Consider the following 27,958-nt stretch of genomic DNA (forward strand, 5'->3'; position numbering starts at 1 on the left):
ATGACACTGTATGTCTTTTTTGTTTGTGGTGTTCACGTGTGGTCGCACACCACACGATCTGACGACAACTCTCAACTCTGTTGACTTGCTCTCTCATTGGCTGGAGGTCGTAGCTACAATTGACACCACGTGATATCGAGTCGGCCGACCGTCCCAGATATATAACATGCCAGATATCTGGATTTTGTCTGCGAGGTGTCAGCAATGCGTCATCGAGCCTCTTTGATGCGTCACTGAGTAGTTCACACAAAGATTGCCGAGCACTGATCACCCGCTGATTTTCCCACGATCACAGACCGATCTGTCAGCGAGCTCGTTCATTTGCAAATCGGGCTTAAAATCCTGTAGTGTGAACTAGGCTTAAGATGTGACTTGCACCTAACTCGGCGTATTCACAAGTGGCATTCAACTCATGTTTTGTGCTGGAGCCTCTGTGCATACATCTGACAAATCATCAGTGTGCAGTGAAAAGAAACAATCATCCTCTTTAGTACAATTATGATAAACCTCACTTTTCTGCTTCATTCTCACTATTAGAGAATGTGTCTTACTAAGGAGCAGGTCATGTGAGACTCAGAGAGATAGTCTTAACTCAGTATCTCCAGTTTACAGTGAGGATTTTCCAGTACAGCAGAGAGACTCTTCACTCCTGAGTCTGATAGTTTATTCCTGGACAGATTCAGGTCTCTCAGGTGTGAGGGGTTTGATCTCAGAGCTGAAATCAGAGCAGCACAGCCTTTATCTGAGACACCACAATCCCACAACCTGTAGAGAGACACAATGACACAGTCTTCTTCAACAGATTTTTATTTTTGGTTTAAGACTTCCTTTAAGGATGATGTGTTTTTATAGTTATTTTAATTGATTTATACAGATAACCACAGTAATTAAAAAAAGAGAGAGAGAGAGAGAGAGAATCACAAAGGGTTCTCTACTAGACTTGCAGTACAGACAGGAAATAAACTTGTTTCTCTATAGCCTGTGTAGAGCATGTATATATAACAAAATAGATAGAAATTATTGCAGAATCAAGGACATAAAACCCAAAACATAATGAAAAATCAAACAATATCATAAATTATAACAAAGCTATAATGTCAGTGTGAAAGCAGGGGCATGGTCGTGTTTTGTGAATAGAGAGCAAATTTGAGGAAGGTAGGTGGTTGGAATTACACACCTCTGCTTAACTGTACTAATGATTTTTCTCTGTTGCAGTGAGCAGCGGCAAAGATAAAAAGGGAAGAAGTGAAAATCTCCTCCTTATGCTATGAAACGTCAGTTCTTTTAGTTTCCAAATTCACTGTTGTCCACTGCAATCATTTTCCTTTCACTGCTGCTTTTAAACCCTGGGAGGGTTACTCAGATCATGACTCTTAGAGTGATGATCTTACCACAGTGTCTCCAGGTTACAGTGAGGATTCTCCAGTACAGCAGAGAGACTCTTCACTCCTGAGTCTCCTAGATTACTCCCTGACATATCCAGTTCTCTCAGGTGTGAGGGGTTTGATCTTAGAGCTGATGTCAAAGGCGCACAGCCTTCATCTGAGATACCACAATTACACAACCTGTAGAGAGACACAATGACACACATTTCATCAACAGATTGTTAGATTTGGATTAAAACTTGCATTACAGATTATGTGTTTTTATAGTTATTTTAAATAATTTACACAGATAACCACATAGATAAGATAGCCAGATAACCAGATAATTAAATAAGGAGAGAGAGAGAGAGAGAGAGAATCACAAAGGGTTCTCTACAGTGAGGGAATAAACTTTTCTTCATAGCCTGTGTACAGCATGTATATATAACAAAATAGATATAAAATAATGAAATGAAACAGCCAGAATGAAGGAAGTAAAAGTCCAAACCAAACACTATCATAAATTATAAGGTCATGTGACAGGTCATGTGACTCTCAGAGAGATGATCCTACCTCAGTTTGTCCAGTTTACAGTGAGGATTCTCCAGTACAGCAGAGAGACTCTTCACTCCTGAGTCTCCTAGTTTATTCCAGGACAGATTCAGTTCTCTCAGGTGTGAGGGGTTTGATCTCAGAGCTGAAATCAGAGCAGCACAGCCTTCATCTGAGATACCACACTCACTCAACCTGTAGAGAGACACAATGACACACTCTTCATCTGATTTTCATCTTGGTTTAAGAATTACTTGTGTTTATAAAATAATGTGTTTAAAATGATTTTCTTATTCAGAATGACATATGTAAATTGCATAAACATAGACAAACAAAATGTAGGTGCACTGAAAATCAACTCAATTTTACACAACATTTTGTCCAGATGTAGATTCAACCAAATCAAGTTGCAGTGTGTGCACATCTGTTAGAAAGAGCTTCCAGATTTAAATTAAAAAAAAAAGAAGGTGTATTGGATCAGACTGACACCAGTCACAGTAGAAGAGGAGTGGACCTAGTTGTCAATTTATGTGTTAAGTATCATCAATATACAGATCAGCAAAGGAGCTACACCCCACTGAAGACTTGTGAAGAGAGTGAACAACTGACCAGTACTCACATTAAATCCATGCTCAAGTAAACAAAGCCACACAATGATTGTATCATCTAAGACCAAGAAAAACAGGGTCCTCATAGTAATCCTGAAAATATTCTATAGTGGACTTATAGAAAGCTTACTGACCTACATTCCATTCCCATCAGTAAAAGCTCATTGACTCCACTAAGAGATGTCATGAATTAAATAATCTTATTGTGCTTTAATGTTTAGTCTAGCACATTAACATTTCAAATGGTGAGCCATATAATATCACCAGGCGTATAAATACCTTGGGTATGTAACATATGTTTGTATTTGGACAGAGACATCCATGTCTAGCCATGTCCAAACTGGCACATCCAAAATAAAATCCAAAAAAACGACGAGAGAGAAAAAGAGAGAGAGAAAGAGAAGAAAGAAAGAAAGAAAGAAAGAAAGAAAGAAAGAAAGAAAGAAAGAAAGAAAGAAAGAAAGAAAGAAACTAAAAACAAAAAAGCTATCTTACAACCGATGCAGGATCCAATGCTGCAATGCCATCTGCCTTATAGTAGCAGAGCAAACAGTCCATGGCTTGGGTTGCTGGAGTCTCTAATGATCATCTGTGCTTTCCACACACACTGCCTGGTCTTGATATCCTGGATCACCTCCAATGATCTCCAATGACACCATCACGGTCTGCACTACTCTCTGCAGAGCTCTGCAAGGCAGTGCTGCTCCCATACCAGGCAGTAATGCAGCCAGTTGGGATGCTCTCTATGGTGTGTGTGTATAATGATTTGAGAATGCTGGGGATCATACCAAACTTCCTCTGACCTCCAAAAGAATAAGTGATGGTAAGCTTTCTTTACCACTTCTTTGGTGTGAGTGGACCATGTGAGGTTCTTAGTGATGTGAACACAGAGGAACTTGAAGTTATTGACCTTCTCCACTGCCATCCCTTTAATGGTGATTAGGATGTGCTTTCTGTCCTGTCTCATAAAATCCACTACAAGCTCCTTGGCCATTTCTTTGTTTTCAGTAATCAGAACTACCATCATTGTGTCATCCACAACTTTGACTATGACATTTGAACTGATTGTAACAACTCAGTTTAGTAAGTGTATAAGGAGTACAAGAGAGGGCTGAGAATACAGCCCTGCAGGATTCAGGTTTTAAGGTTAAGCAGGGAGGAAAAGTGGCTGCCTATTCTGACCAGCTGGCATCTGCCTGGTATTGAATGCTGAGCAAACAGCTCAGCTATGTGTGTTCTTTTTGTCCAGGTTGGAGAGAGCTGTAAAAAAAATTAAGTTAAAAAAAAATCTACAAATAAATTGTCTAAGAAGAGAATAATTGATTCAGAGGCAATAGAATTTAATGAAAGATGGGAACATGTTTGTGTTTCATTAAGAAAAATAACACCAAAAAATAACACCAAACATGGCACCAAGTATGTAAAATTTAGCCTAAATTGTCCAAGAATTAAAAGGGAGACTGCCAATCACAGCAGAATATGTTTTTCAAAAGCTACAGTCAAAAATGATGCAGTCATGAATGCAAGCTTTATTGTGGCTGAAGTAATCACCCAATTTATTTTCCAGAAGGAGCATTTTGGAAGCAGTACATGCTAAAAGCATGTGAGCAGGTGCACCCTGACTAAATACAGATTTTTAAAATTGTCAGTTTATAAAGAAATACCATCACAGACCGTGTTAAGGAACTAGCAGGCAATCTGACAACACAGCTTACTTACTTTACTTTACTGTCCTTAAAGGCAATTCTTTATGTAGACAGCAGTACACATACATACAGCAACACAACACACATTTATAATAAACCATTTAAAAACATTATTGCAGCAGATACAAAGAAATTCTTATATCTGATATGCACAAAGGGAATTTAAATCTCCAGCCAGAAGGAAGCAGTATACAATGTATATTCAGTATACAATGGATGGGTGGCATCAGAAAGGACTAACTGACCATTCTGAGTCACCTGTTCATAAATTTGTGTGATATTCCTTAAATCAGCCCCCACTTTTTTGCTGAACATCTTAACTATACTGTTCAACTTACCCCTATTCCTTATATTCAAGTTGCCATAGAAAAAAAAATAACATCCACATGAAAAGTTTCAAAGTTTCCTCAGAAAATACATATGTTGAAGAACTTTCCCTCTAATAATATCAGTGTTTGTCTTCAATTTTAACTTGGTATCAAATTGTCAGAAATAGCAGTCAAAGTTCAAGTTAGAGTGTTAAATGGAAAACCACGGTTAGGCAGAGTAGCTCAAAATATCAGCGCAGTCCAGAGCACAAAGAAGACAGAACAAATGAAAGCAAAAAAGTTAATAGAAAAGGTGATCTGCAAAGGTGATCTGGCCAGGAGACCCCACAGGAAAAGTCACAGAAATTATCCAACAGGAAACAAACTGACAGTCACCTGTAATTCCAGCAGCACTATCCAACAGGGAAAGTTCGTCAATCAAAAACAAAGATCCAACAGGCAAAGATCCAACCAAGGCAATACAACAGCCAATGAACATAATCCTACAGAAGTAATCCAAGAGAGGTAATCCAACAGTGGTCATTCAACATCCAGAACATGGGCTTCAGGAACAACAAGGGGCAGGCCGAAAAGAGATTCCAGGTAAACAGTCCTAAATCCAAGCATGGGTACAGAGCAATGAAGGGCAGGCAGGAAATCAAAGTAAACACACCAGGGTCAAACCAGGAGAAGCAAGATGAAGCAAGGAGGGATAGCTAGTCAGATGCATGGAGCAAACCAAGAAGGCCATGTGGCGAGACAGGCTTGGACAGGCTTGAATCTGGAGACATGGAACGTCAGATGAATGTGAAGGGCCCGGGGATGTTTGAGTCTGATGGATACTGGGTTGAGAAATTTCGAGATCGGGAATGGACTGACAAAGCGAGGCGCAAGCTTCCAACAGATGATTTTCAGGGGCAGATCTAAAGTGGACAACCAAACTCATTGACCAACACGGTAGGGAGTGCCGGTTGGCGCTTCCTGTTGGCCCATCAAGCGTAGCCACTTGGAATGAGTGGAGAAGCACTAAGCTGGTCCTCCTCCAGACCCGATGACACTGTTTAACCAGAGCAAGGGTGAAAAGAACCGAAGCTTCCACTTCTTGGTGGGAGAAGAGAGGCGGTTGGGAGAGTTATGGGCATATTCCACCGATATGAGTTTGGATGACCAGGATGCAGGTCTTCAGAGCAAACAATGACTTGGTTTAATCGCTCTGTCTGGCTGTTGGTTTGTGGGTGGAAGCCAGGCTGATGGAGGCACCCAGGAGGTGGCAGAACTTATTTCCACAACTTAGAGATGAACTGCTAGCCCTGGGTTGACACGATATTGCAAGGCAGCCCGTGTAAGAGGAAGACATGTAGTAGTAGGATCTGGGCAGTCTCCTTGGTGGAAGGTAGTTTGGCCAAGGGCATGAAATGCAGCATTTTTGGAGAACCGGTCAACCACAGTAAGGATGGTGGTGTGACCGGCAGATGGTGGTAGACCGGTGACAAAATCCACAGAGATATGGGACCAGGGTCATCTGGGAGTCTGAATGGGTGCAGAAGACCAGCTGGAGGGGTTCAGGACAATTTATGCCAACCACAGGTGGGACAAGCTGCCACAAACCTCTGGACGTCGTGCTTGAGTAAAGGCCACCAGAACCACTGCTGGAGGTTGGATAAGGTGCGGGAAACCCCGAGATGACAGAATAGGCGACTCCTGTGGCACCACTGGAGAACCTTAGATTTACGTTGGTCAGGGATTAGGAGTCTGTTCTTGAGAACAGCACTAATCCAAAAGGGAAAGTTCAACAGTAAATAACAAAGATCCAACAGGTGAAGATCCAACCAAGAATAACAAAGATCCAAAAGGTAAATTACCCTGGAAAAAAGTTAGCAAGTGGCATTGCTAACACTCCACTCCACTTCCACTCCTCTACCTAATCTGTATGCAAACTGCATAGGATCAATTGCTGACAGTGTTGAGGCAATAATCCACTTCCTAACTATTTTTTTCAAAAGAATTTTTTTTTTTTTGCAATTGGCACTACTACGGAATCTTTCCAAAGATGGGGGACTTTAGAAAGTTGCATTGATTTATTAAAAATAAAAGAATAAATCCCTAAAAGCTGCTCTGCACAATTTCTCAACAGTCTGGCACTAATATGATCATGGCCTGGACTTTTCCTTACCTTAACCTGACCAAAACATGAATACTTGTGGAAACTCCCAAGGCATGTAAAATGGGCTAAGTGATATCAACAACAGTTCAATATCGGTTCTACATACACATTCCCTCAGAATCACAGACGTGCACCAACGCTGGTTAACATAGCATACACCTCCACCCAAAGTTTTCACCCTGTTCAGCCTCTCTATTTCCAGATCAGGTCATGTTCTTTAAGCCATGTCTCAGTCAAGGAAATAACGTAAGTGTTCCTATAATCAGAGCGAAACCAAATATTTGCTTGTAAATCGTTGAGTTTATTCCAGAGAGCTTGGGCATTAGATACTGAAGGGAGAGGAATGCGACTTAGTCGCTGTTTATGCAGTCTCTTCCTTCCCCTTTTCCTCAACTTCTGACTAATAGTCTTCTCTATGCTGGGGCGAGAAAGATCAGTCCTTAAAATTTCCGAAGGCCAGTCATGGATTTTATCCAATGCACCGTAGTCAAAGACACAGAACTCCCGACAAAAAGGAAAGTCCTGAACTATAACGGAGCCGCTATCCATTCCCACACTGTTCTCTCACATGATATCCAAGGAGTAACCTAAAAATCAAGAAGTTCACAACGATGCCATATCTCATCATGATGGTTCAATATATGCAATGAAGTGAAGAAACTTAAGTAGAAACTTTAGGAACTTAACCCATGCAAACTCATTCAAACAAACAACGAACAAACAGTTGCTGCTTTGACATTACTGCTTCAATGTTCCTGCTTTGACAGGTCACCACACTGCAGCCCCCTCCCCTGTTGGCCCAGCTGGCCAAAGAGGAACAAGATTACCTGTTTTTTTCCATTAGTTCTTAATGAAAGCACAAACACAGATACAGCACATTTATCCATTTTTATAAGAGGCATGAAAGCAGACTTCACTGTCAGTAAGGATTTGTTTGGTTGTGGCTACTATGCATGGGACAACGACTGAGAGGGACATTTTTGATGTGGTGTAGAGGTCTGTAAGTAAAACTAAATTCTCCTGGGAAAAGTTGGTTGGGTTAACTACTAATGGCATGCTCACGAAGTGTGCAGAAAAAAACAGACTTGATTGGACTAGTGAAGCAGAAAATCCAATAAAAAAAAGTACCACAGTGGATCATCCACAGATTAATCTTGTGTCTTTGTCTGACGAGGACACCGGTGCTACTTCCCCATTTCCGATTGCACTTCCATCATCATGGCTTGCCGGCCCAGAAAAATGGCTGCACTACAGCATTTATAAACAGTGGATTGTCAAAGTTTGTAGTGTGTGATTGAAAAGCCTCTTTTTTGTGTCTGTTTGTCATTATTGACAATGAGACTGATGACTTCCAACATAAGAAACATAAAAATTACAGACAAAACAAAAAGAAAACTTAGAAACTTGGTCAGAGATCACAGCACAGCAAACATACTCAGCACCATTTAGTGAAAGAGTGCAATATGAACCTTAATGACCATATAACAGATCTATAATAACATGTCAGCTAAAGAAATGCTATAGACTATAGTCTGCATAAATGCAAATTTTGGGCTTTGGTACACCAAATCACCCTTTGTCCTATAGACTCATGGATGGCTCCAGAAACCCCCCCCCCCCCACACACACACACACACACAAGATTTGTGCTAAACTTTCTCACTCTGACACAAAGACAGGACAGGATGATAAACCTAAAACCTCTTCTTAAGTCTTACTATTACAGAATGTGTCTTAATAGGGAGCAGGTCATGTGACTCTCAGAGAGATGATCTTACCCCAGTGTCTCCAGTTTACAGTGAGGATTCTCCAGTACAGCAGAGAGACTCTTCACTCCTGAGTCTCCTAGATTATTCCCAGACAGATCCAGTTCTCTCAAGAGTGAGGGGTTTGATCTCAGAGCTGAAGTCAGAGCATCACAGCATTTATGTGAAACACCACAATCCCACAACCTGTAGAGAGACACAATGATATACTCTTCATGAACAGATTTTTATCTAGGTTTAAGATTTACTTTACAGGTGATGTGTTCAGAGAATGATTGGATGATTTGTTATTCGGAATGACATGGAGATTTAATATCACCTGTTTATGATTAAAAAATCATAACGAGTGTTATACAACACACCACTGCAACCTGTAGAGAAACACTGACACACACTTCAGCAACAGGTTTTTATTTTAGTTTATGACTTCCTTTAAAGATGATGTATTTGTAAATGATTTTTATTTCTCAGAATGACATGAGGATTTAATATGCAGAACAGCCCCGGACCATCACACTTCCACCACAATGTTTGACTGTTGGTATGTTGTGTTAGTTTTACGCCAGATGTAACGGGATACACACCATACAAAAAGTGAAACTTTTGTCTCATCAGTCCAGGGGAATTCCTGAGGATAATCATGATGTTTTTTGAGAAATGTGAGATGAGCCTTTGGGTTCTTTTTGGTCAGCAGTGAGTGGCTTTCTCCTGGGAGCTCTCCCATGGATGCAATTTTTGCTCAGTCTTTTTTTTTATTGTTGAATCATGAACACTGAACTTAACTGAGGCAAGTGAGGTCTGCAGGTCTTTAGATGTTGTTCTGTTATTTTTATGAGCTCCTGGACGAGTCCTTGTTGCACTCTCAGAGTGATTTTGGTAGGCCGGCCACTCCTGGGAAGGTTCACCACTGTTTCAAGTTTTCTCCATTTGTAAATAATGGCTCTGGAATAATGGTTCACTGGAGCCCCAAAGCCCTCGAAATGGCTTTGTAATGGCTTTTGACTGATACATGTCAATTACTTTGTTTCTCATCTGTTCTTGAATTTCTTTATATCGCAGGATGAAGTGTTGCTTTTTGTGTGTACAAGTGTACACTACACTTCCTGTCAGGAAACTGTAAACAATTGAGGTGTGAGGGGCAGGAAAAGGATTTGTAGGAGTTTTTGCACATGGTGAGAAAAGGGAGTTGTCAATGCAGAGAGACGATGGTGGGGTTGTGCTAAGCTACATAAATTTACTCAGTTCTGGACACTTGCAGAGACCAGATATTTTTGTGTATTGGCCCAAAGTTTCTAGCTGATAACCGAGCTCCACTAAAAACAGACATTTATTTTATTTCTTGAACTCATGTTAAACACTTAAACATAAAAAGTTAAACACTTGATAAGATCGCACATCTTAACTGTCTTTTCTTTTATTTACAGTAACTAGTATTTTCAGTTCAGTCGCTCGACATGTAATTGAAGTTCTCTATATCACTTCATCCATTGGTGCTTACAGAAAGATAGTTACTTACACACACCCTATTGATCATGTTCTCAACTTCAGCTCTGTGTATGAATGGATTTGAGTCAGTGGGTTTAATCCTAGTCTCTACTTATGACAAAATGTGGAATAAAATTAAATCATTTTAGGACCTTAGTGAAAGAAATTTTAAGGAAAACTGCATGGTTTTTAATACAGACTATTGGGCTGCTTCTCTAACACAGATCTGGCAACCTAGTTAGATGGAGACATACTGAAGAAACATTCACTGACAGAATAGACAATATTTCAGGTTTAAGTACAAACAAATGGACAAAATTAAACAAATGTAGATTTTTTTGCGTTTTAATTTTCCAAATTCTATTTTTTGTAATTATTTCCCTATACTGCTTCTTTCCTGCCTCATCCTTTACAGTGAGGATTCTTCAGTCCAGCAGAAAGACTCTTCATTTCTGAGTCTCCTAGTTTAATCCCAGGCTGATTTAGTGTTTACACAGTCAGCTGCAGTTCTTTCAGTCTGGAAGTTTCTGAGCTGAGCACTGAGGCCAGAGCTGACCAACTTCTCCCTCCAAGAGAATTACATCTGATACTGAAGTAAACAAAACAATAAATAATGAACTAACACTAGTGCAGGTTACAAGTCCTCAATGCTCCCATGATACCTCTTTCTCAAAAATGTCAAAAGTACAAACAGCATAATTTTTTTAAACAGATGGCAAAAATCTAAAATTTACCCATTGATGAATTTGCTGCAAATATTTGAGGAAAATGGCCAGATTAGTTCAAGCTGCCAGAGCATCTCAGCATGGACAAAACGTTAAACCTTGAGGTGGATAAGCTACAACAGCAGAAGTCCACATCAGGTTCTATGAACAGGAAACTGAGGCAATCCTGGGCACAGACTCGCCCAAACTGGATAGCTGAAGATTAGAAAACAAATCATGGGTCTTTAGTTTTCAACTGTCCTGATTCGATGAGTCTGCACCCTGGATAAAGTCAGACTCATGATCTGTCTTCATGACAGAGGAGTTTTATAGGGTTTGATGATTTTTATCAGTGTACAGGTTGTATTAAAATGTTCATTCTTTGCTCACAGACAGACAGCAATGGCAATAAACACAAAAAATGAACTTTTCCTTTTCTAAGGACTCAAGGCTTTTATCAATTTTATCAAATTGTCCAAGATTTTTATGACCGATTTCCCCATTTAATTTGTAGTTAGGTTGGCAGGTCTGCTGTTTTTTTTCCTTTAATGGAATAAGCAGAAATCCACACATTTAATGTCATACATTAGCATCTGCATACATTAGTTTATTTATGTATAAACTATCAGCTTAAGGTCAAAACATCACAAAGTATGTATTTGTCAACATGTTTTCAGTTCCAACATTAGAAAAGGTATACCCAGCTTTACTTACATTGCTTTTCTGGAGGCTGCGATCACAGGAATCATCTTCAGAATAACAGTTTCTGTTATCTTATCTGTACTGTCAAACTCTTCCAGCTCCTGTGCTGAGGTCAGTAACACAAACACCAGAGCAGACCACTGTGAAGAAGAGAGTTCACTTTGTTTTCCAGATTTCAGGTAGTGCTGGATTTCCTCCACTAGAGAATTATCACCCAGTTCATTCAGACAGTGGAACAGATTGATGGATTTCTCTGTAGGAAGATGGATTTCTCTGTTCCCCTTAATGTACTGAACTGTTTCCTCTATGCTCTGGGAGCTACTTCCTGTCTGTGTTACTAAAGCATGTAGGAGATTCTGATTGGACTCCAGTGAGAGACCCAGAAGAAAGCAAAGGAAAGGTCCAGATGTCCAGTCTGACTTTCTAAGGTCTTAAGTACCGCATTCCTGTGTACATCTGAGATTGTATTTTCATTTATCTGCAGTTTTGAGGGCCTATATATCCTTTCTATAAGAACATTTCTCTTTTCCATCATGAAGGTCCAAACTCCTCTCTGAAGATCTGTGTACACACACCTGAGTACACTGTTGCTTCTGTCACATCAATGCCACACTCTCTCAGGTCTTCCTCATAGAAGATCAGGTTCCCTTTCTTCAGCTGCTGAAAAGCCAGTTGTCCCAGTTTAAGAAGCATTTCTTCATCACTCTCCAGCTTCTTTGAGTATTTTTCTCTTATGATGTTTGTCTGAATGATGAGGAAGTGTGTGTACATTTGAGTCAGAGTCTTGGGGATCTCTCCACTCTCTGCTTCACCCAACATTCTCTCTAGAACAGTGGCTGAAATCCAGCAGAAGATTGGGATGTGGCACATGATGTAGAGGCTTCTTAATGACTTCAGGTGTGTGATGATGTTATTGGCCAGGCTCTGATCACTGATCCTCTTCCTGAAGTACTCCTCCTTCTGTGGGTCATTGAACCCTCGTACCTCTGTGACTCGATGCACACACTCAGAGGGGATTTGATCAGCTGCTGCTGGTCGGGAGGTGATCCAGATGAGAGCAGAGGGAAGCAGATTCCCTTTAATCAGGTTTATCAGCAGCACCGGCACTGATGCTGATTCAGTTACATCACACACTCTCACTGTGTTCTGGAAATCTAGAGGAAAACGACACTCGTCCAATCCGTCAAAAATGAACAGAACCTTTTCCAAACTGGACATTTCTGTTTCTTTTGTTTCCTTAAAACAGAACTGAAGGAGTGCCATCAGATTCAGCTCTCTGAAAGGAAGTGGAAATATGAGGTGGATGTCCTGATTTTCTTCCCCTTCAGCCCAGTCCAGAATGAACTTCTGCACAGAGACTGTTTTTCCGATGCCAGCGACTCCCTTTGTCAGAACAGTTCTGATGGGTTCATCTTGTTCAGATAAAGGCTTAAAGATGTCGTTGCATATGATTGGTGTTTCCTCTGTTCTCCTGGATGCTGCCTCGATCTGCCTCACCTCATGTTCATTATTGACTTCTCCACTGTCTCCCTCTGTGATGTAGAGCTCTGTGTAGATCTCATTCAGGAGGGTTTGGGTTCCCAGGTTTATTATCACTCCATTCAAACACTGAAACTTCTTCATCAGATTTAATTTGAACTTTTCCTGGAATTCATTTACAGCAGACACTTCTCGGTTGTGTCTGTGATATGGTGAAGCAGGAACATATGGTGAGACATGAGGTCCAAAGATCACATTATTTCTGAATTCTATAACTTAACCTCTCTATTTAATAATTCAGTTTGGTTTGTAATACCAATGTGATGATCTTACAGTTACATTAATGGCTTTGATCTTGGGCGATGATATTCTTTTCAATTCTGTCTCCTGCATTCTGTAGAACACTGAATAAAAATACAGGGGAAGAACTGCACCAGTGAGAAACTTAACAGGACGCAGAGCACAACAGGACCAGTTTTGAAGCCATTTTAGACAGGGAATCAGACTGATATTAGACGTAATTTTATCTATGTATAATTATGGATTTAAACACAGTGTGCATTTCAGATAAACTAATACAGTGGTACCTCTGTCCTCGACCAACCCTGTGTTCGAATTTTTGGTATTCCTGTCCAGTGACTTAGATTAGAAGACATTGTACAGAGATTCAACAATGAAGCCAAAATATCTCTGAGGTCCTCTAGTGTCTGTCTGCAATACAATTTTTAACCACACCCATTTCCTGTTAGTGAATGGACATTGAGGAAAAAAATCCATTTCAATTGCTGTATCTTCACAAATTATTGATGGGGAAGTTCAGTTGACCTTCATACATCTCCACAGTGTTTTTCTTTATGATAAATACATTTTATAGGAGTAATCTGGTCATAAATAAAGTCCATGGTTGATGAGATGATTGATAGATTCAGACCGGACAGCTGATGCTCAGGAATATTAGCAAACCATTGAGTCCACCCAAAAAAGAAGCTCTTGGCATATGAGAAACATAAATTACTGTAAGCAAGCTGAACCATTCTTCATAGCTAAAAATAACTTTATGTTTACAACTCCATATAATCACTTCAAATGGACAGAAAAGTTATTTGAGGATCCTCTAATCTAATATGAATTTCCATGCATAGGGAGACCCATTCCAAGTGTGTGGTATGATTGAAGCCAGCTTTCTTAAAAAGACATTTGGAAACAAAATGTGAAAACATGATCATAAACAAGAGAATGTTAATGTTACATCTGGATTTGGGTATTTCCTTTTTTATATATCGTCTTCTACATAATCTACATACTATTGGACTATTAATGATTCTTTTAATTGCATATAAAACTCCGTGAGCTACATGAATCTTGAATGTGTAGTAGATGTCCAACGTAAAACCATCTTTACTGCAGTATCTTTAGGACAGTGGAGTTGACACTTTAGAGGTTTGATGCTAATTTGATGTTTGATGTTCTGTCTATTGATAAAGGAATTCTCAGCACTAGAAATACTAGTATGGTAATTGACCGTTTTACTCAAGTCCAGTCTCGGAGATACTCTCTGATGATTCCACCCTCAAAGAAATAGGATAGAAAAGTCACCAAGAGCATGAAGTAGACAAGATACAAGCAGCAAGACAGGTGAGAGAATGAGAGATGAGAGAACAAGAAGAGAAGAGAGGCTGTAAAAAAAATAAATAAAGAATAATACATACAGTAGTGGAAGCATGAATGAGGAATAAAATAAGAGATGCAAGTATAATATAGATTATTGTAAAATAATAATAATAATAATAATAATAATAATAATAATAAAGGATCCATACTACACTGCTTCACACACAAGCTGTAAAAGAGATAATATTGCATGGTCTACCTGTGAGAGAGAAAATGTTACAATATTACATAAAAATGTTCTTACAAAACGTGTTATTCTTGCTTACCCCCTCTCCCTAATTAGCCCCTGATGTTTCAGGCTCAGCCCCTGATGTTTTTAATCCTAGAAACCCCCCTGCAATGGACCAAGGGGTAAGTTAAATTAGTTTTATTAATTAACAGGGCAGTAGGAGTTTTTTTTACTGTACTGTTAATTTTTTTTTCTTTTTTGTGTCTTCGGCACAATGGTAGTCAATAAGCGAAGTTACATTCTTTTTTTAGACTAATATTAGATTAAAATAACTCATACTGCCCTGTTAATTAATAAAACTAATGTAACTTACCCCCTGGTCCATTGTCTTCACAGCCCCCAATCCCTGTACAATCTTCCTCAGAGCCGTTTCTCCTGCAGGTTCATTACAAGAGCCGTGTTCCAATCGGCAAGTGATTCCCCTCTAAGTGAACTGTACAGGGAGCAGGATGTACACTTTAAAGTGCACTGAGACACGAGCCGAGAAATCGACAATCCATTGCTCTTCCTGTAATAGCCCGGATGTTAAGACCTGCATATTAGCCACAGCTACGAGCTAAAAGTGAACATGCGATACACTCACCGGGCTTTCCACAAGAAAAGTAGCCCAATATTTCATACGGATTACAAGAAGTAGTGTTTAATTCATTTTAATTCAAAACCAATTCTTTTTCAATGTCAACATCACTTATTTGTCCCAATCCAAGGCTTAGTAATGGCACAGACCAAACTAGCGATTAGCATTAGCCGCTAGCGCTAATGATACAAAAAGGCACCGAAGCCTTAAATAATGATGATAGGCGGGGTGCTTTATATTATTATTCATTTTAATAATGGACAATAAGAATAATCAGAAAAGACAATCATCACCTCCAGCACAGTCTTTTTACACATACTACAGTTATTTGTGTTTCCATTGTGTGTTTCAGATTGTGTAATTATACATTTCTAATTCACACCTTGTATATTACAGTGTTTATTTTTTATGTCCTTAACTTGTGTGTTAGTCTGCTTGAGGATTCACAGAGTAAGATCTTCACTGTTTGGTGAAACACACTGTTTGTGTCCATATGACAATAAACTGTTAAATCTTGAATATAACAATCTAATTATTTAGTCATTTTTATCTAGTACTTTAGTAAACCCCTGTTACAGCATGTCTTCCAGGGCCTCACAGTACTTCATAAACCTTCATAAACCATTTTATAAGTGTTTCCATGCTGTTTTTGTACATTTACTCAATTGCTGCTGTTGCTGTTTTTGCACACATTTCAAACTGCCACCAACTGCTGCTATTACAGAAGCTATTACAGCGGGGAAAATAAGTATTGAACACCTCACTATTTGTCTCAGTAAATATATTTCTAAAGGTGCTACTGACATTTTCACCAGATGTTGGTAAAACCACGTCAGTGACACACTGCCTAATTGGCCATTTCCAGAGGCAGGTAATAGGTGTGTTCTACTTGAAGCGGCGCTGCACAGACAAGTCTGACAAGTCTCCTTTAGTCTAACGCAGGACATGCAGCATGTTTTTTATAATAAATAAAAAGAATAAAAAGTAGATAGAATAGAGAACACTAGTGTTAGTGGGTCAAGGTTTTTAGAATTGGTTTTTGATATAAATCCTGTTATTTCCTGGTTTAAAGCCTATTCCTATTCAAAAGCCAATTTCATATTTAGTAAATAAACACCAATAAATCATGTAGGATTTTCTATAAGATCAACTACTCTAGCTTTTAATAAATTCCTTCATGTCAAAATAAAAACACAATCAAACTCTATGGCATCAAATTATCGCCACGTTATCTACACGTAAAAAACAATAAAAAACACGAATCACAGAATAGAAAACACAATTTAAAAACTCAGTATGTGGACACAAAGGGATCTATCAATTTTTGGAAGAACTTACTTAACTAAAATGGAGAGTCTAGATGCATTTATCCTGCATCTTCTTTACCTATTTCTACAAAAGCTAAAATAATTAACCATAGTTGCAACGATGATCGGGCCCAAGCAACGGCGCCATCAGGTGCACCAGACACAGTGGGCACAGTGGGAACATGCATTTAGAGGGGAAATACCAAAAGGACAAAAGTGACAATTTGGGTCTAATGAAAGTGATCACAGCAATGTACACTGATGGTAAAAAGAAAACTGACTCTCCGTCTAAATTATATAAGGGCAAAAGTGACAGTTTGGGTGTAATGAAACAGATCATAGCAATGTCCAGTGATGTCAAAAGGGACAATGACTCTCCCTCTAAACTATATGACTACATCAGTATACATAGTCACCCAGAAAAATGTCTACACATTTCAGGAAAAGAAAAATTTGTATAAATATTTTATAACTAAATGTATTGCTATACGTTACATATTGATATATATGAATTGAATAAAGGGGAACGCGCTCCATCTAGTGGACATCGTCTAGTACTGCAGGAGTCAGGCCAAAACCATGTCCAGACAATGGACTGATGAATGTAAAAATTTGTTGTGAGCCGTTTGAGCATCACAAAATCATGAAACTAAGCAAACTTACTCACAACCAGTTGTTCTTTCTATGTAAAATATTTTGAAACATTAGGACTTTCCACTGTTAAGATATAAGAACATTAATTTTCTTCTATTATGTCCTTATTTAAATCATCACCATAGCAACATCATTCACAATATCACAAATTCCTTCACAGTTTCACATCAGCCATGTCTTGACATTATTCTGACTGATTTTCATCCAAATCAGGTGAAAGTAAGGGACAAAACATTAGATATTGTTATATATGTGAGACACATAGTAGTCATGTCCGTGTGATCAGCTTTCTACTCTTAACATTATCCTTAGGTTTCATGTAGATCACTCAATGTACACAGAAGTTATTAGCCACTTCCTGTTTTGTTTTATTCGCCATAAGTTTAAGGGCTCCTCACGGCTGAACCGTTTGAGATATCAAAAATCCCTTCACAATTTTGCATTATCAATGAGATCATATTAGCCTGGGTTTGGTGGCGGTTGTATCAGTGTCTTGAGATCATATTAGCCTGGGTTTGGTGGCGGTTGTATCAATGTCTTGAGATCATATTAGCCTGGGTTTGGTGGCGGTTGTATCAATGTCTTGAGATCATATTAGCCTGGGTTTGGTGGCGGTTGTATCAATGTCTTGAGATCATATTAGCCTGGGTTTGGTGGCGGTTGTATCAGTGTCTTGAGATCATATTAGTCTGGGTTTGGTGGCGGTTGTATCAATGTCTTGAGATCATATTAGCCTGGGTTTGGTGGTGGTTGTATCAATGTCTTGAGATCATATTAGCCTGGGTTTGGTGGCGGTTGTATCAATTCCCTAGGAGGAGTATTTCAAATTCCATTGGGTGCGTTTTGCTCAATGAGATCTAAGTGTGTACCGGGTTGTACATGGATATGTGTAAGTGTATATCAGCTATGCAGCAAGATATTCCAGGGGCGCTGTGAGGGGTGTGTGCCACGCCCAGGGTCGAGCCACAGTGACCTCCTAATGGCCACAGATTCCAACCTGTCTGCTGATTTTCATGAGTTTTTGAGCATGTTAAGACCCCCAAAAGTGCAAAGTTGAGTTCAAATTGAAGCTCAAGAACATTTTGTATGTGTAAATAATTGCCCTCACATCGCCATCATTGTTGTACTTTTGCCCTGGGACCTTATTTTTTGTCTCTGATTTATTTATTTATTTTGCATGCTAACAATCATGCCAGTAAAGTACTGTGAAACTGGTGAACTGAATTTTTTAGACTGTATTCTGAGCTCTACGTTTTATTTTCAGTAAACAAAGATTCAGTAATTTACTTTTTGTGTTCAGTTTCTGCGATGGACTGGTGACCTGCCCAGGGTGTACCCCATGCCCTATGTGCGCTGGGATAGGCTCCAGCAGACCCCCGTGACCCTAGGAATCCTAGGAATAAGTGGGTATAGTATGTATTCTTCTCTACACTGAAAATAGTTCTTAATGATATTCCCTGTATGTTTGATGTTGTTCTGCTGCAGAATAAATATGGGGCCAGTCCAATGCCTCCCATGATGGTTAAGTATCTGCTGTATTTCTCAGAATTGAGGACATGATGAATCCTGACCAAATCTCCACCTCCATTTGCAGAAATGCAGCGTCAAACTTGCAAGCAACCTCCACCTTATTTCTGTTTCCTGCAGACACGCATTATTGTACTGCTCTCCAGCCCTTCAACAAACAACCTGCCTCCTGCTAGAGGCAAATATTTCAGATGTAAAATCTATAAACTCATACACCTCCTCAATCCTACAAAATCCTACAAAGTCCCTGACTTTGTGCAAGTGTAAGAATTGATGGGTAATCACACCAGATATTGATTTGATTTAGATTTTCTTTATTCGCTCATGTTAAATTTTGTACATTGCTAAAAAAAAAACCCATTATATTAAATATATATTTTTAAAAGCAATTTTACTTTACAGCAATTCTTCAAACAAGCTTAAAATGAAACTGTTATTAATGCAGGACTGTAAATAACCATTTATCAGGTGATTATGTTTCATTACTGCTAAGATAAAATACTGAAAATGTTACTGTTAAAGTCAACTATTAAAGCATACAATAAATGTATTATGAATCAGTGAATTTGAGTTCAATGTGGGTTTATTATCAGTAATGAAGGTAATCAATAAAGATCACACACACTGGAAGGTTGTCTAATCACAGGCCAGTGGCACTATTTGAAAAGAAATTTTGCTCTCCTTTCTTTCTGGTTTGTAAATTTCTCACTGAGCTTCTGGTTAAAGTCGGTCATCTCAGTGACCAGTCTCTTTTCCACTGACAGCATGGTCAATGCATTCAATAAGAAGTGCTGGAAAAGCACCGAGTGGAAGCTCGACCACCGTCACCTGACTGCTGCTGAATTTGCAGATTGGGTCCATCTGGTCCAAGCTCTTTGATTCTTTTCTTTTCTTCATCCTACACCTTGTGAAAGGGTATTTTTGTAAAGATATAACCAAATTTTTTCTCATCTTGAGATATTTTGCTTGTTTCCATATTAATCAGTACCTGCCCATTAACAAGAGGAGGAGGAAATTCATCCTCGATCTGAGAGAGAGAGAGAGAGAGAGAGAGAGTGAGTGAGAGAGAGATTTGAAACTTTGCCACAAACACCTTATGTTGGAGAGCACAATTTCAAATGTTCAGCATACCTTGGAAAGCTCAACCAGGACAGGCCACGAGCTTTAAAGTCAATCACAGGTGGTTTCTTGAGGATTATGTCATTTCAACACAGATTTTCTTGTAGTCATAGAGAAGTTCAACTCTCTGCTTTTCCGTCCATCCATACCCTAAAGTCAAACAAAAAAAAACATTTAGCTGATCCCTGAAATCTGGAAACCACACATCAAGATAAAAACTAAACTAACAAGTGTAGGAAAACATATTTTGAGGTCACTCTAGAATCTACTGTAACATACATTGCTGTTTGAATAATAATTTACATATCCCAGCTCTCACCACCAAATGGTGATCAAATCAGACAGAGATCAGAAACTGTGAACTAGCGGACAGTTGGGGTCCAACTCTGGGGATCTTTCTCCCATTCAGTGCTTTGTTTACGAGAATCACCTCTAGGCTTTTGCACTGTCATACCAGGGAGTGGACAATTGTGAGGTCTACCTCCCCTTGGGGGTTTTTGTTTAAGAGCATCACCTCTACACTTTAGTATTGTCACACCTTCAAGGCCTGCCCACTCTAGGCCTTTAAAACTACAACTTATGTTCCTTTTCACTGGACTCGATGACCACAGTACCACCACAGTGTGTTCTGCTCTCCAATAAAACATTCCTGCTGAACACAACTTCCGAGTCCCCTGGTCTCCTTCGGTGAATTCACAACACAAGTCAACACCAACAGAAAGTTTCAGGAACAACAGAAACTCAGTCCACGAAGTGATAGTCCACATAAATTCACAGATCGGGGTCAGCGCATGCTGAGGCCCACAGTGCACAGAAGTCACCAACTTTCTGCAGTATCAATAGCTACAGACCTCCAAACATCGTGTGGCCTTCAGATTAGCTCAAGATCGGTGTGTAGAGAGCTTCATGGAATGGGTTTTCATGGGCAAGCAGCTGCAGCCAAGCCTTACATCACCAAGTGCACTGCAAAGCGTCGGATGCAATGGTGTAAAGCACACCACCACTGGACTCTAGAGCAGTGGAGACGCATTCTCTGGAGTGATGAATTAGAGCAGAGACTGTGAGCCAGGCCTTCTCATCTAACATCAGTGCCTGACCTCACAAATGCACTTCTAGAGCAATGCTGAAATATTCCCATGAATACACTCCTAAACCTTGTGGAAAGCCTTCCTAGAAGAGTTGAAGCTGTTATAGCTGCAAAGAGCAGGCTAACTCCATATTAAACCCTACGGATTAAGAATGGGAGGTCATTAGAGTTCATCTGCATGTAAAGGCAGACATAGTGTTTATACAAATAGTGCTTACCTCCATCTCCACCTGTTGCAAGTCTATTTGTTTTACTGTACTGTATTAATTTTCCATACACTATAATCTCTTATCTGTAGTTATGACTTGAAGTTTTGAAGCATGCCTTCAATTTAATAAAAACTTATGTAGAAACACGATACCACTAAGCCATCAGCTATCTTAGATTGTACTACCTTGTCTTATACGGGCAGGGCATTGACTTAGAGCAATGTCAGAGGACAGATGAGGTGGAACTGCTTCAGAACAGAGAGGGTGAGACAGGGAGAAGCAGCAGCAGCACAATGGTACAGGTAGGTTATGTGCTGTATGAAGGACCAGGTGATTTTGATTTGTTGGTGATAAATGGAAGAAGTGTACATGATAAGTAGTGAATACCGTGTGAATATTATCAAATTAAATGCTCTTCTTGTAGGAGCCACAGTGTGTGTTTAGATGTTTAGAATATTTTAACATGGTCACATCATCATATGGGTGTGGTTTCATATTATTTACCTGCTCACTTGTGTGGTGGGAGAGAAACAAAGAGTCAGGCCTTTTTGTAGTATAGTTTCAGTTGTGATGAACTTTTGTTTATTTTTATTTGTGTCATGCTTTCATATCAGAGGACAGATGAGGTGAAGAGGCTTCAAGACAAGGAGGATGAGACAGGGAGAAGCAGCTCAGAGTTGCAGCTATGTGTTGTGTAAAGAGTCGTGTAATTTATTTTAATTATATCTCATCTCAGAAACAGGCTAGCAGGCAGGAAGAACCCAACCATGCTAACCCAAAGCTCATTGCAGTGCAGCAGCTGACCAACAAAACGCTACGGTTCCGAGAAAAGTGGTACCGTGAATTTCCTTGGCTCCGCTACAGTCCAGGAGTCAGTGGAATCCTATGATTTTTCTGTGCTCAAGCTTTTTCTATTGTAAACCCCTGCAGTTTGGTGGATGTGTCTCTGATAAACGTCCTGTACAACAAGTGATTTATTTTACATTTTCAGCTACAGTGGTCAGTTTAAAAGAAAAGTTTGTTTAACAGAGGAAATTAAAGTCTCTCATTATCTAAATTTTATTCACACGCAAAACATTAATGGTGAACATTTTTTACTTTATAAAATGATTTTTCAAGTCTTGGTAATCGGCCCCAATTAAACAATAAAGAAAGTAAGACATCTTTTTTATATACATGGTTTAGTAGCCTAATATTCTTTTTGACAGAATTTATCATTATAATCAACTTCCCCCACTTCTCAAACCAAAGTTACACCCTTGCAGTGCAGGGATGATAATATTGGGGTTATATGATCATATTTTCTTGATCTGGTAAGAACTCTGTCGGCTGCATTCTGGACTAACTGTAGCTTGTTTATTGAGATGCAGGACAAACACCTAGTAATGCATTACAATAGTCCAGTCTGGAGGTCATGAATGCATGAACTAACTTTTCTGCATCAGATACAGATAAAATGTTCCTAAGCTTGGCAATATTTCTAAGGTGGAAGAAGGCTGATTTTGTGTTATTGGAAATATGATTTTCAACGGATAAGTTTCTGTCTAATATTACGCCCAGGTCTTTCACTGTTGAGCTAGTAGTAATAGTACATCCTTCTAAATGCAAGCTGAATTGTGAGAGCTTCTGTGTACTGGTTTTTGGACCAATAAGTAATGTCTCTGTCTTATCTGGATTTAGTAATAGAAAATTATTGGTCATTAAATCTTTTATATCTTTCACACACTCAGTTAATCTGGACAGTTTAGATAATTCATCTGGTTTTGATGAGATATGTAACTGGGTATCATCGGCATAACAATGGAAACTAATCCCATGAATTCTAATTCAAGATTGATTCTAATTCAAGATTCATTCTAATGATGTTACCCAAGGGAAGCATGTAGACCGAGAACAGCAGAGGTCCTAAAACTGATCCTTGTGGGACCCCGTATTTTACTGGCACTACACTGGACAGTTCTCCATTTAAATCTACAAAATGGTATGGATCAGACAGGTAGGATCTAAACCATTTTAATGCCTGTCCCTGCATACCTGTGTGATTTTGTAAGCGATCTACGAGAATATTATGATCTATAGTGTCGAATGCAGCACTAAGATCAAGCAGGACTAAAATCGAGATGCAGCCTTGGTCCGAAGCTAAAAACAAGTCATTTGTGATTTTAACTGGCGCAGTTTCTGTACTATGATGGGGACTAAAACCTGACTGAAATTGTTCGAAGATGTTGTTTTCCTGTAAGAAGGAGCATATTTGAGCAGACACCACATTTTCTAGTATTTTAGATATAAACAGAAGGTTTGAAATCGGTCTGTAATTTGTTATTTCATCAGGGTCTAGTTTAGGTTTTTTAAGAAGAGGTTTAATAACTGCCAAATTTGAGAGGTTTAGGGACGTGACCTAGATATTGTGAGGAATTAATAATATTGAGAAGAGGCTCTCCAGCTGTATGTATCATTTCTTTCAGTAATCTAGTTGTAATTGGATATAACAAACACGTTGATTTAGCTGTGGTGATAAGTCTATACAGCTCTTCCTGTCCTATACCTGTGAAGCATTGTGGCTCTAGATGTGGAGGTTTAGGCTGGTCTGGATCACCGGATGCTGTCAGAGGTTGAACATCAACATTATTTGGTTTCTGAGTCCTCACTACTAAACTGTGATGGAACACTCTCTCCAGATATCTGATGTTTTGTTAGTCTAGCCACTGTGCTAAATAAGAATCTGGAATGGTTCTGGTTTATTTCTATCAGTTTGCTCAGATGCCTAGCAGCTTTTAGAGCCTGTCTATAGCTGGACATACTGTCTTTATATGCAATTCTAAAAACTTCTAATTTGGTTTTTCTCCACTTTCGCTCGAGGTTACGGGTTGCTCTCTTGGGGGTGTGAGTATGACTATTGTACCATGGTGCTGGTGTTTTATCTCCGAACTTTTTTAATCAGATGGGGGCAACAGTGTCTAGTGTGCTGGTGAAGATGGTGCCTATGCTGTTAGTCACTGCATCTAGATCATCTGCATTTAGGGGTCTAGTAAGAAGTTGAGACAGATCTGGCAGATTCTTGTAAATCTGTCTTTAGTGGTGGGATTAATATTTCTACCAAATCAATAACATGGAGAGACACGGTTAATTTGTTCCACAGGTAGAGTGTACACTAAGAGGTGATGGTCTGTGATATCATCGCTTTGAGATAGGACATCTATATCAGTGACATCTGTTCCATGTGTTCAAATCTAGCATATGATTAAAACTATTAGTTGGTCTATTAATGTCTTTTTTAGCCCCAAAGGAATTTAGTAAATCCACAAATGCGAGTCCTAAAGCATCATTAGCATCGTCTGTATGAATGTTAAAGTTTCCTACAATCAACACTTTGTCAAAATTAATCAATAAATCTGACAGTAGGTCTATACACGGTGGCCAGAGCAAGAGATTGCAGGGAATTATTATGTATGTCAGTGAGCGCAACATTAAGGATAAGCACTTTGAATGAGTTAAACTTACATTTTTTCTTACATATGCCTAATGTTTCACTTAAGAAGACACTGATTCATCAACTGAGGTTGGATATGGATTAGTCATGTTCACTTTGTGTGATTTTTAAAGGGCTAGCTTCTAAAAATCTGTGTATTTATCTGAAGGATGTAAGTCATATACAGTCATGTGAAAAAATTAGGGCACCTCATTGAATATTCAGTTTTTTTATTGAGAAATGTCAAGATGTCCATTTCTGATCTTGTTTTTATTTGTACCTGTAGATGAAAGTAATGCATGGAAACAACAAAATATCACTTTGTTTTCACTTATTAAACAAAATAAATCAACAGAAATAAGTATTTCACCTGAGGAAAAAGTTTGGACACCCTATGCCCTAATAGCTAGTGTTTCCCACATTGGCTGAAATAACCTCAATGAGAAGTTTCTGACATGGACTAGAAGAAAGAAAGAGGTTTCCCCCACTCCTCAATGCAGAATTCTTTCAGCTGTGATGTCTGGGGGTTTCTTGCATGCACAGTCAATAGGATTTAGATCTGGACTTTGACTTGACCTTTCCAGAATTCTCCATTTTTTACTTTTCAGCCAGTCCTTGGTGGATTTACTGGTGTGTTTTGGGCCATTGTCATGTTACAAGGTTCAGTTCCACTTTAGCTTCAGTCTTTTGACAGATGGTCTTACATGTTCCTCAAGCACCTTCTGATACAATGTAGAATTCTTAATGGATTCTGTGATGGTGATCTGGCCAGGTCCTGCTGCAGCAAACCACAACACTTCCACCTCCATGTTTCATAGTTGGTATGAGGTTCATTTGCTGAAATGCTGTACTTGGTTTACGCCAAACATGCCCTGTTATGGTGTCCAAATAATTCAATTTTAGACTCATTTGTCTGAAGCACATTATTCCAGAAGCCTTGGCCTTTGTCTTGGTGTTCTTTGGGAAACTTCAGTTTTGCCCTCATGTTTTTCTTAGACAGCAAAGGTTTCCTTCTTGCACACCTCCCATAATAATTAAAGTTGTGTAGTCTCTTTCTGATTGTAGATTCATGCACTTTGGCATAAACTGTAGCAAAAGCTTGCTGTAGGTCCCGTGATGATATTTTAGCATTTTTGGAGACGTCTTTAAGCATCTTTTAAACATTTTAAAACTTTTTTTTCTAAACACATATTGAAATAAAACAGTTGCTAACAGTCTAAATTAGTAAAGAACATTTTCTCTGGATTTTAAACATCATTTACTGAAAAAATATGAATTGGATAATTAATTAAGAAAAAAAAAATTTAATTTCTCACACAAGAAATGTGAACTTGAAAAGTGAGGCTACAATAATTATTCTCATAAAATAAATCACATTTAAATAGATTTTTCTTTCATTAAAAATACCTTCAAGTAAAAGGAGAATATTTCAAGTATGAAAAAGTTGATGAGAATTTGCAAATCTTTCCAATAAAGATAAAGTCTTTTGATTTCAGGAAATTAAAAAAAAAAACAACCTTCCTCTCTTATGGCACTCTTATGGATAGAGTGGAGGTGTGCATCAGTGAGACGACCTCTGTGTTCAGTTTTGTTCATCTTCATCACAGAGAAAAGTTGCTCACACAGGTATGTACTAGCAAACATGCAGAGCATTCGAGCAGCTTGTAGGTGGAGATTAACCAGGGAAACTGTGCAGGTCCTACAGAGTCATACTTTACCTTAAATGTGCCTCTACACTGGAGTTCTGTCAGCTCCATCTGCATGTTAAAGGTGCTCTACGTCAGCTGCAAATGCAGTACTGAGAAGTCCAAAATTAAATTTCTGTGGTTTAAAGTCAGCAAAGCGCCATGTGACCTCCATGTGAAGTGTGCTCAGTTTATCAGCAAAGTGTGCAGTTTGGAACACAGCAGTGGAGACTTACTTTGTGATTGTTTGACAAAAGGGAAAGTGACCCAAGATTCCTTGCTGCATCTGAGTCTCCCACAGTTTAGCTTGAAAAGCTTTCACTGCATCATACATGTCCATTACATGGTCCCATCCCTGAAGCTGGAGGTTTAGAGCAGTAAGATGCTTCGTTATGTCATACAGAAACACTAACTCACACAGCCACTGTTCATCCCGCAGCACTGTGGAGACTTTTCCTTTACTTTCCATGAACTGACAGATTTCCTCCTGCAACTCGAAAAATCTTTTTCTCGACTTAGCCATCGCACCTCTGTGTGATATCGCACATCTCTAAATTCAGAAAGTATTTCCTCCAGAAAAGACTTAAATTGATGATTTAAACATTCGGCTCTTATAAAGTTAACTGTGTGTGTTACAGTGCTCATTACATGTTCTATCTTCAGGGCTTTGCTGCATGGTGTTTCCTGGTGCAATTCTCATCTTTTCTCACATCCTTCCCACTAATCCACTCTTTTCCCCACACATCGCAGATGCTCCATCTGTCCTGAGTTCCCTAAGTTTGTTCCAGGGCAGTTTCATGACATTTACACATTTAGATACTTCTTCAAATATGTCTTTTCCTGTGGTGGTGCCATGCATTGATTTAACACCAAATGTTCCTCTGCAATGCATAAACTGGAGTCCACTCCATGGATGAAGATATCTGGTCAGCAACAGCGTTTCTGCTTAGGCTTACATTTATAAATGCTTGTATTTGTCTGGAAGACGTCACACACTTTAATCATTCAGTGCTTCAAAAACTCCCCTCGGTAAATGCCCAGGCTGATTTGGCCTTCTCTTCTGCCACTATAAACCTAGCTTTCACAGCAGCTTCACTCTGAGATTTTGCTTTTCTAAACATATTCTGCCGTGACATCAGACTCTTTTTAATCTCTTCTACCCTCTGTAGCTTCTGCTGTGTGTCCAGGTTTTTGTACTCGTCCTAATGTTTCATCTCATAGTGCTGACTTAATATTAGAAAGATCTTTTGTGTTTACCATCAAAAAGGATGGTAGAAGCATAATGATTGTTGGTCATGTTGTTGCCAGTTTGGAACTTGGACCTCAAAAGATAATGTGGAAATTCCAAGTAAATGTAATAACTTGTGTATGTAAACATGGGTTTATTTTTGTCACCGGACCCCATCATCTTGTTTCAAGTACCCTCAGAGACATTAAATTCATCTTTTACTCTATACCTTGTCTTACTCATTTACAGCCTTTGTAACTGTTTAAACAACTTTGCCTTGCTTGATTCATGACCAGATTTTCATGTTCTGTTTTCACTTTTAGAAAAGTGCTTTAAACTTGCCCCATGGCACACACTT

At 39.0% G+C, this 27,958-nt stretch overlaps 1 pseudogene; it reads right to left on the reverse strand.

Moving 5' to 3' along the window:
- Positions 1–1,308: 1,308 nt before the first annotated feature.
- LOC131370457 (uncharacterized) lies at positions 1,309–27,669 on the reverse strand (annotated as a pseudogene).
- Between the last annotated feature and the right edge of the window lie 289 nt (positions 27,670–27,958).

Source organism: Hemibagrus wyckioides, linkage group LG19 (genome assembly GCF_019097595.1).
Source record: "Hemibagrus wyckioides isolate EC202008001 linkage group LG19, SWU_Hwy_1.0, whole genome shotgun sequence".
Classification (NCBI taxonomy): domain Eukaryota; kingdom Metazoa; phylum Chordata; class Actinopteri; order Siluriformes; family Bagridae; genus Hemibagrus; species Hemibagrus wyckioides.